This window comes from Gavia stellata, chromosome 14 (assembly GCF_030936135.1).
Source record: "Gavia stellata isolate bGavSte3 chromosome 14, bGavSte3.hap2, whole genome shotgun sequence".
Lineage (NCBI taxonomy): Eukaryota > Metazoa > Chordata > Aves > Gaviiformes > Gaviidae > Gavia > Gavia stellata.
Window position 1 is genome coordinate 4,452,997 of NC_082607.1, and position 11,224 is coordinate 4,464,220.

The following is an 11,224-nucleotide window of genomic DNA, read 5'->3' on the forward strand; positions in this document are numbered from 1 at the left end:
TGGGGAATTTGTGAGTGTAACAATAGGCTTGACAGTGTCAGAAGAATTATAATAAAAGTCCAGTTAGACTCTCTATTCTGACAGAAATAAAGAGCATGGGGGAAAACATGAGGGGCAATAGCACTCTCGGTGCTCTCTCCCAGTAAAGATCCAGTGACAAGTGTGGGTTGACTCAGCCTGGGTATGAGCACGTAGCAGATGAAAGCACTCTCAGATTATACTTTATCTGCCTCTACATTCCCCATTTCTACACGTAGTGCTGTTTTGAGGGAATTGTTCTTTCAGGGAAACCTGCAGCACCAAATGAAACAGAAGTCTGTAGTACGAAACTTCCCAACTGTTCCCTGAGACCCCTCATACAGTTAATTAGTAGACAGAGAAGCTTATTTAGATAGCAGCTCTGCACATCGCTTGCATTAGTATCCTTGAAACAGAGCATTTTCCTTTCTGCCTTTGGAATGGCTTTCTGCAGGTCTATGCTAGATCTGGGTAACTGCAATCCCCATTATTTTATACTCAACATGCTCTCCAAGCTCCTCAATTTTGAACCTCTTTAATTTGCTCTCTGTTTGGGGCTACTGTTATTACCCTTTCTTGCAATTTCTGAGGGGGGGGTTGGGGTTTTTTTTCCCCCCCTCTCTTTTTTTCTTTCCCTCTAAACAGTTACATATTCTGAACTGGAATTATACATAAAAACAAAGTCACAAATTCAAGGTGGTGTCATACGTATCTCCAGCCAGTAGTGCCTGGGACAGATGGTCTCTTCTTGTTCTTCACTTACAGGAGAAGACAAAGCATCCCCACCAGACATCAAATTTCTCAGCTCTGCAATTATTCTCTCTTTTCTGCTCTTTGGCTGTATCTTTTTGTAAGTCTCTTTTCTAAGGTCAGTAGACACACACAGTTGGTTTAAATATTACAGCTATTTATTTCTGGCAATAATACCTCAGTCTTTATTCTTTTTAAATAAAGAGACAGCAGAAAGCTTTGCCTTCTCTTTCATGACTTTCATATTTCATTTAAATATCTCTACCTTATTTAAAAAGGTCATTTCCGCTTACTTTTTTCTATCTAGCATATAATTTTAATAATTTTCATGACTAACCAAGAAGCCAAGATGAGGGCTACAGAGACACTCAAATGCGCACACACAGGAAAAACAAGGCAAAGCAAGATTTTATGCAGATGTCTCAGTTCTTTCATTCACTTGCTCCTTCACATTTTTCAGTATTTCATTGGCAGTTGTACCAGATAGTAGAGATATACCCATTTTACACCCATATATAAAATGTTTCAACAGGGACAGAAGTTACATAGACTAGTCACAAAAAGAAAGAGCAACAGTAATAAACTAACCAAAGCTCCAAAATTTATCTAAGCACAAAGTACAACTTTAAAGGTTCCAAAGCTTGCAAAATAACATACTTTTCAGTATGGGATCTGGGACTTAAAACAAAAGGTATGTCTTTGACAGTCTTGGTTTTCCATTTGTCGGAGCATTTCTGTATTTACTATCAGTTTATAGCATCACAAAAAGCAATCAGATAACCAGCACCATCTCAAAAGTTATGCAGTGATCGAGAGACACAATCTCCAAATGACAGCACAGTTAGAGCATTACAGAGGGAAATCATAATGAAAAGACATTAATTTGAAAGGAAGCAATTTTGAATTGAATAGTTTAAAAAACAAACTAACATTTTCTTTTAAAATTCTATTACTTACACTTAAGATGTGTGTTAGTATGATATCTATAAACATAAAAAATTCAGAAGACTGGGGGAAAAGTCTGTTTCTAGAACTTGAAACAACACCCTCAGATGAAAGAATCTACATTTTTAAAGTTGTTCCCAGGGTCAGAAGCTGTCAGGTGGGTTCAGAAGATCCCAACTCACATAGCAATATGTCAGAAAGGAAGTTTACTTTTTAGTTTAAGTCATTGCAATAGTGTTACAATAATTGCTTACACTGTCATCTGCTTTGCTCTTGATTTCACTCAGATTTCAATATAAAGGCAGAGTGTTTGAGTTTTGTGTTAACAGTAGAAAGACATTTGGGGGAAGAACACATGTGTATAACAAATACAATTCTCCTAAAGACTGTTGATATTTTAACAAAATCCAAAATTGACCTAACCTGGTTATTATATATGAATGTGTGATATATTAAGCTTTAAGTTATAGAAAGACGATCAACAATGATAGTAGTCAGTACATTCATTCAAAAACAACTATTGCCAGCCCCATGTAGATATGCAGGGAAAATGAAGACCCAGGTACCCCTTATGCACACTGGGCAGTACAGCCTGAGCTGAGATACCTGTAATACCATGGCCTAGCGCTCATCCTTGTAACACCGCTGGCAAAAATTTAAGTTTAATGTGGAAGCAATGCAGGCCAGATTCACTCTGTCCCTATTCAACAGATGATGTTGACGAACCATATTATGAGAATATGCTCGCAAATCCATACCAAATACCACTACTGAGCGTGCTTCTTCAGCTGTCTAGATCCCCTTTTCTTGTATACATTTCTCCAATTTCTATCAACTGTTTAAAAGTCAGCATTCATATCTAGAAAAAACAGTATATTTGTACCTGCAACTAACACTTTCCAGAGATGGGATGCTCAGAGATTCAGAATCTGACTTAAAAGATGTTTTGAATATTTTGCTATGTTGAATTCAAAATATCACAACATTTCTTCCTCAAGTTCCTTTACCTTGACAGCTTTTCCCCTTCCTAATCTTAGCACAAGTTCTATAAGTCAGGAACAACTCCTCTACAGCAAGTGAATTACACAACTAAAACTAGTCCTAGAAAGAGAGCCAAGCTTTAGATATTATTTTTTTTTAAGCAAGTCTGGAAATATTCTAGGAAAGTGGAAAACTGATTTAAGGAAAAGCTAGAACACAAAACAAATCAAAAAAATGTAAAGTGAATCTGACAAGAATCTAAACTGTTCTACTTGTAACACTTTCATCAACACTATGTATGCACATGAATGTTTACTTTGGTTTTAGATTAGAAATACTATCATCATCACCAGAGCACATACAGAAACAAACAAAAATTGCTCTGTTCCATAACATCTCTATTACGCACTTTAGAATCACAGAATACTAAGCATGCAGCAGATACACCAATATCTAAGTCTAATAGTGGTAATAGGAAAGTGATGAGGCTTAATGTTTCAGTAGATATAAACCAATGAAAATCTCTAAGCATAGATATTAGCATTATTGAGTTGCGGTCTTGTTTTTTAACCATTTGGTTTGTAGGAAAACATTTGTGTTGCAATTACAGAGGAAAAGGGTTCTTGTGTACTCTACTGAGGAGTGGGAAAGGACAAGCAGCTTTCAGCAGCCTAATTCACTGCAGCATGCCATCACTGGTGTGGAAAGAGATAAAACATCCCATTCCAGATCTTCAAACACATATTCCTCATTTGTGTTATTTTTGAGGACTAATACATTTTTATGTTATTAAAGTAGGAAAGGTATTTGTAGGAAAGGTGTTAATGGGTATGTATTTGCAAAATCCTCACTAAAAAGTTGACAAAGACTGTTGTAATAACAAGGTTACAGCAAACATTCCAAGTCAAACTCTATTCCTGGATAACTTCAGTTAATTTCTGGCAACTTCAATGGGAATTGTATGTGCATGAACAATTGCTTACAGTTTCCATATATTTGGAAACTCTTATGAACAGAAGCCACAGCTTCCTCTCAATACTCAGCTTCTCAAGCTTGTCATCACTTAAAATTATTATTTCTGAGACACTGGGAAGTTATACAGCTTTAATATAGCATTGTAGGCAGATTCATACTGTGAATTTAGCACTTATTTAGATTCTGAAAAATTCTACAGTCCCCTTTAATTTCAAAATGGTTCTTTTAGACTTGGGGCTGCACAGACTGGCCATACCTGTCATAACTCAGTGAGTTACAGCACAGTAGGTCTTATGCATAAACACCTCTGTTATAAACACTTTCCCCTGTGCATGAGTTTGTTTTTATGACCTAGAAACTCTTTCTAGATACAAAAGTTACATTACAAATAATATTTATTTTAAATATTACCTATATTACAACTCCCACCTATTGTATTCCTTTTTTTTTCCTTTCAATTTACCTATAAACTAGGATTTTTTCCCTGCATAAAATTCTAAGATTCCCTCTCTGTGATGCCTGTTCCTACCGACCATCATTTTAATGATATATAATAGTAACCTGTCTTGAGAGAAGGGTCTCTAATGATATATAGCAGTATAATAGGTTCTCACAGCACACTGATGACATGTTGCAACTATACATCATCAGAGAAGCAGTCAGCAAGATGAGGAGTTCAGGGGATACACATGACCGGAGTACAACCATAAAGAAAAATGAAATAGAACCGCAAAGCCAGTTCTGGTGATTCTCTCTGTCTGTGGCTGAAGGTATCCCCAGAGCCAGAGGTTTAAACATCACATGAATTCTGGTACAGGTCTAAGTGACAGACCTTTGGTGATAAGAAGAACCTAACAACCAAAATATTTCCTTCTAAGCAGCACCAATAATTTAATTCTCTTCTGCTCTTATTATGGAAACAACTTCTGTTCACTAGCGCACGCACATATTTTCAAGTGCAAAAACACTGATGATGAAGTGCTCAAGTTATGTGCAAGGTAAACAGAGAGCTACTAGTCATTCTATCTTACAACATAAGCCAGAGCAAGCAGGGAAATTAGCATGTTGCAGATTGAAAACAAAAAAATGGACTTCTTTCATACTACACATGAGAAGCTATAGACTGCTGCAGGGATCCAGGACATATTGCTTGCAGAAGGAATTAGATTAATTCTAGAGAATATGAAAGATAAATGTGAGTGATAAATACGAGTGATAAATATTTCTGGAAGAAGACAGAAATGTGAAAGATGTATTATTTATATATAAATGTGTATTTGTATACACATAAACCTGTACATGCTATATACACACATATTTAGTCATGCAGAGATTTATAAAAACAGATGACATTCTTTTATCTGAAGCGACACAATCTTGCTATAAACACTAAGATTTAACACTAGTTTGTTTTAATCAATAGGAAATATTCCTATTAACAGTATCTGGCTTTAACCATTATGCACCTCTACATTTCAAAATAAAGAGGCAAATACCTTAATTACTTTCAAACACAGAAGTCAAAAGCTCATCATGTAACTGATGTAAAAAAAGCATTATTTAGACATCTCTTGGAAGAGACTATAATTTATGTTTTGCTTTTTGATTAAGAGCTATTAGTTTTTACATGATATACAACTCTGTACAACAAAACACATTGTGGCTACTACTTCATGTAGTGTGAGGTTCCTTTTACTAAAGGCAGGTGTCAAATTATTTAGCAGTTTAAGCCTGTCTACCTTAAACATTGTAAACATGGACTTGGCTTTTTCATGTGACTTTCTAATGAATCAAATTTAAATGATTCGTGAATAATCACATACTGCTTCCAGACTGATATTCAGTGTTCTGAGCTAATTAAATTTTCAGGTTATGTTGTCAATATTAACAATTTCTTCAGCACTACAGTTCTTGGAGATCATCCTGTTCACAATTAAAACACAAAACAGGCTGTTCTGCAATTTTTTATATATATACTTACATTGTTTCCTTACAGTATCAAACATTTATTCAAAAGTTATTTGAAGCTGTGCATTTTTAAGGATCTTAATAGCTGATGAAGGTCCATTGACAAATATTGCCAAAATGGCATCAACTACTCCAAGTCTGAGCTTCTGCGAGCACGTACAACCAAAGATGCACTGTTTGGAAATGTGTGTCATTCATGTGATTAAAAATCCACATTTATACATGATAGTCCAGTAAATTCGCACAAGGGTTACAGTCACAAATCCAAATCAAGATTTCTTCCCCCTGCCCACCCTGCATCCAGCCAAGCATCCTGAATACTCAAAAACAATGAGTCCTTTACTATTTGCATAAGCTGTTTCAGCATGTCGTAACTTAGCTATATTAATGTAACTTGCTACCATACTTCAAAATCAAACTATGAACCCCATTAAATTATGGCTGAAACATTTTTCAAGCTACTTGTACAGGTTTACATGTTCTCTCTGCTGTCTTCTGAATGACTATACTCTTCGCTTTATTATTTCTGCATCATGACAGAATAGGAAATTAATTATGGAAAATGGGGTTGCAGCATGAAATTCTGCAGTGCAACCAGTTGCTTTGTCTTGTCCTCCTGCCTTTTGCTTGGCTAGCATGGATGAGATGAAGGGGAAAGAATTTTTTTTGAAAGCTTTTCTCTACAAATGTATTTTGAACTCATCATTAAACTTTTCTGGCATTATCACACTGCTGTTATTGAAGTTTTAATCTAGTAGTTTATGTAAACATTAAAACCAAAATCTGACATATTATCTAAAAATAGTTAATAACTATAACTATTTCTAACAAGAAATAACCAAACAGCATTTTTTCTTTTTTGGGGCCAGAAGCAGTGGAAGAAATCAACACATCTGCAAGACAGTTCAAATTGACCCAATTCTATGATTGTCAGAGTAAAATTTTTTGCAAGCCATTCTTACTACTAATGATAATGATCCTTTAATGTGATTTCATGCCCTAGTTGCATAATGAAATTTTGTGTTGATATTACTCCACTTACATAGATCTGATTTCAGAAGAAAATTTCAAGGACTTAAAAGTGGTCTCTTTTTCAAAGAAAATCATCATTCACCATTCTCTCTGAAGTTAAAGACCTGCAAGTAACTTGGCCAGATATTTAGATACCTTTCTTCTATAAGAAGTGATAATTTTAGCTTTATCGTGTCAATACTTTCCACCATCTTCATAAGCTTGCACTAGATAAATCATTATGATGAAAATTTGAGATATCATTTCAAATTAAAAGCTAATTATCAGTGAAGATCAACATCTAGCTACTAGAATATTTCATTTTGTACTCATTTCTTGAAAACATTTGATTTTGGTAGAGCAAAAGTACAGGATATTGTCTTTTATGTAGGAGATATTTTTTTTCTTCTAGTTAGTTTTTCCTTTGCATCTCTTCATTGTTCTTCTACCTAAAGGATAACTCTGCTCCTAAACTTTTATTCTCACTTCTGTAACTTAAACTATATATACTTTACAGTACATAAGCTTATCTGAATACATCTGTTCTTTAAAGATACCACTAAAGAGTGAAAATGCACTGTTTCAAAGATGGTGTTAGTCGTTTCATCTTGAAACTTCATTTGTTTTAGATTTGTTTCATCATTCAAATCTATCTGCTGAAGATACTGGTATTTTAAAAAAAATAGAAAGGACTACTGTCAGGACAGATTCCATGTAGTCTATCCATGACACAATGAATTCAGTTGTGCTCTCCTATGGTGTACATGACCAGAACTAATGCACATTGATGGAGTTGCATAGCTGATTAATGCAATCCACATTGCAAGCACAGAAATACAGATGGACATGTTTACTTTTAATCATATTGTTGATCTCAAGATGAAAAAACCTCTCAAAATTCAAAAGTTCTATCAGATGCACCTAAATATTGACTTTCGCTGTCGATAACAAAGTTGACAACTTTGTGAAATGCAGTTCATCAGTCTGCTTCTCGACCATAAGAAGACATTATTTCTCACGTGTTTATTTCATAGATCTGCATATGCTCACAAGAGGTGGTCCTAATACTTTTTGAAGGTTTCAAAGGAGTATTATATGAAATATATAAAATATATATATATAATATTATATATATATATACCTCTCCCAGCTGCACTGGCAAATCGCTGACAGAAGGAGCAAGTACTTTTGATTTAACAGGGGTTTTTCTTTCCTTTCTTTATCTAAATAACATGAGCAAATGGTCTTCCACCACTAGAGGTGGGTGCAGACTATTCAATATCTAATTTATTAATACAATACTGTTATACCATTATTGAGCAATAGTATTACCCTTAACAAGTTGGCTCCATTCTAGATTTGTATGTCATCAGTACTTGAAAGAAAATTATGTTATCCAAAACTACATCTCTCAAAAGATGAATGTTTTTGAGGTTAGAATAAGTTCCACTGATTGACAATTTTTTATCTTTAATTCAATGAAGTGAAAATACCCCTCACACACTGTTGCTAGTTTCTTAATAAAAAAATGTCTATTTATATGTCAACATTATTCCTCTTCTCTCTTCTCCACATAGTGATATTTTATTCCCATATAGCCATATTTTCTAATTTCTCAAACAGTAACTGGAAACACAATTTTCGAGGTCGAAAAGAAAGAATTCTGTGAAATGACCAAAACTTTCTAAACATATACAAGTAAATTTCTTTTCCAAATTTATCTTACCTAGGAACCCTACTTGAACACTGATGTATATCTTAATGTATTTTAATGAATGTAAATTGAAATATACCAAATACAAATTAAGTATAAATCCAGAAATAGGTCTTTTCAATTCAGCAGATTATGTTTTTCACTGATTATTTTCTCTCCACATAAACCCTTCATAACTTATATTTCTAACTTAACGCACCATAACATAGCATCAGACTTCATAAGCAGGAAACTAAACTTGTCATTGCCAGAAGACATACAGCTCTGCTACTCCTAATAATGGGAAAAAAATCAAAGTCTGTCTTTGGACCATGGTGACAGAGAATTTACGTGCATACAATCAAAATCTAATCTCTCCATCCATCTTGGACTGAACCTGCTGGGCAAACACATTCTTCTGACAGTACCAAGCAAGAAAACCAGTACTTTTTCAACATAAGTGAAACATTTTTAAAGCATTATTATAAATTTTTAGGGTTTGGTGGTTTTTTTTTTTAAAAAAAGAAGTATACATAAAATTCCAGGAAAATATTCCTTTCAGGAAAAAAGAAGCATCACTTCCCAAAAGTAATACTAAAATGAAACAGAAGAAAACCTTTTAAATCCTTAATAGAAATTTGACAGCCCCCCAAAGATGCTCAGTTAGATGTGCAATACTTCATTTACACCTTGTATGGTACTACTTCTTAAGGAGTCCACTTTCAAAGGCAATTGAAGCTCTTTGTATCCCAGAAAGGCCGACAGATAAATTAACACAGACACATCTACCTTACCTGAACCAAGAGGCTGGATACAGTAGCTTCAGCTTATAGTCACAGTAATTCTGCCACACGGCTTTTGAATAAGAACTGGCTTCCATCCAGCTGGCTTGCAGCAAAGACAACTGTCTGCACCTCTGTAGACAAGCCCTAAGGATTAGAGGAAGGAGAAAGAAAGAAAAAAAAAAAAATCAGTCTGTTAAGGCCATCCAGCAGTCTTTGATCTAAGATGCTGTAATTTTGACCAAAAAAAAAGTCCAGAATTTCAGATAGAATACAACACAGAGATATAATTTTTATTCAATTACTTAAAACACTGGAGTAAGCTTAGAGACCCCACTGTAAATGCAGATCTACTGATAATAATAAAAAAAAAATTGTAACATGTTCCATGAGAAAATTCTACTGAAAGTTTATGGAAACTAGTTAAACCAGATGTGACTGCAGAACTGAACTTCACAGAAGGATTTCAATGAGCAGAAGAAATCAGTTTGTATAAAGAAGAGGAGGCATCAGAAGAGCCTCAGAGCCAGCACTAGTGAAAGGAATACAGAAAGTAGTAAGCAGTAGCAAACTGAAAAGGAAAAAGCAAACTCTTAAAAGTAGGTATAAATAATGTGATTTTTGTGCAAAAGCAAGCCCCTGGATTAAACCTAGAGGTTGAAGGAATCAAGGGTACAAACAGATTTATAAAGCCTTTTTAAATGAGTTGTATGCACCATCTATGAATACTTTAGAAGAGGCCAAAATTAGACTAAGATAGTTTAAAGCTGCTTCTTGTATAAGTCTTTATTTTCCCAATAGAACTATTCCCAGACTTTCTTGCGGAGCTTTTTACATAAAGAGCAGAAGCAGTGCTAATGTTATCAGACACATAATGAACCAAGGAAAGGAAAAGAGAAAATTCAGAAAAAACCTCAAACAATAAAACAAGGTCATAGCACTTTAAAGAAAATGTCATTATTGGATGAACCTGGAATTTCAGCAGACCAAGCAGGATTTAAGGCTTTCATATTAGTTTGAAAACAAGCACTACCACTTGCATCACACACTAACAGAACTTAACTTGTTAACTCGTCTCCTTTTTCTTTATGATTCATGCTGCATTCCAGAAACTTCATGGGAATTTTACGCTCTTTAAAAATCTTTAACAAGCTTGCTGAAAAAGCCAGTATAAATTAGCCGAATGATCTTTTGGATTTGTCAAGAAATTATAGTTCTTTCACTTTTTCCTTCTTTTCAGGTCTCTGGCAGTTTCAGAAAGCTGTATTTCCTGAAATGTTCAGCTCTGAAAGTAATTAGCTATATGCTGCCCTTTCCAAAGGATTTGGCCATTGGTGAATTGAATTTTTCTAATTAACATATTGATTTTTTTCTGATTAATATCTGTTTTATGACTGCTGTGAAATAGTCAAATAATTGGGAACAGTAACAAAGTAACAGCAACCCTGACAATGATTCTCTCCTATGGAGGAACTTCTTTGTACCACTACCCTGTGGTAAGTCTATTTTTTTCCCCTGTTGTTCTGCATTAGAATTAATAACACAAAAAGAATTTCTATCAGACAAAGCAATAAAAGCAGAGTAGCACTTTAAGTTTTGTATATACAACATTGCAGCTCAGCTGATGGAGTGTTAGCAATAGAAAATTAGTAAAGACTTGATATATTTCTGGAATTGAGTAGAAAGAAGAATCCTCTGTATTATACACAGTACATCACAACTGCCATTATTACTGGAGAAGCAGAGCTATTGCTTATCACTTTCTACGCACATTAAATTATAAGCCCTATCTCTAATGAGAGACTGTTCTTTATCAGCCAAGTATTATTCTTCCATGTATGAATAAAATCTTTTGCCTTATAAAAGTAAAAACAAAACACGTTTTATGAAATCCATAAAACATATGTTGTTTAAAAGCCATTTCACATAAACACAAAAAAAAATTCACATAAACAGATTTATTTTAAAACCAGTTAAAAGAAAATATATTTTTTTAAAATAAATTTTGTTTACAGAAGTTCTTTAAAGAAGCGTTTAAGCATTTAGATAGAGAATCAATATGAACTATATACATTTGAAAACAATTGCTCAGGTGACTGGT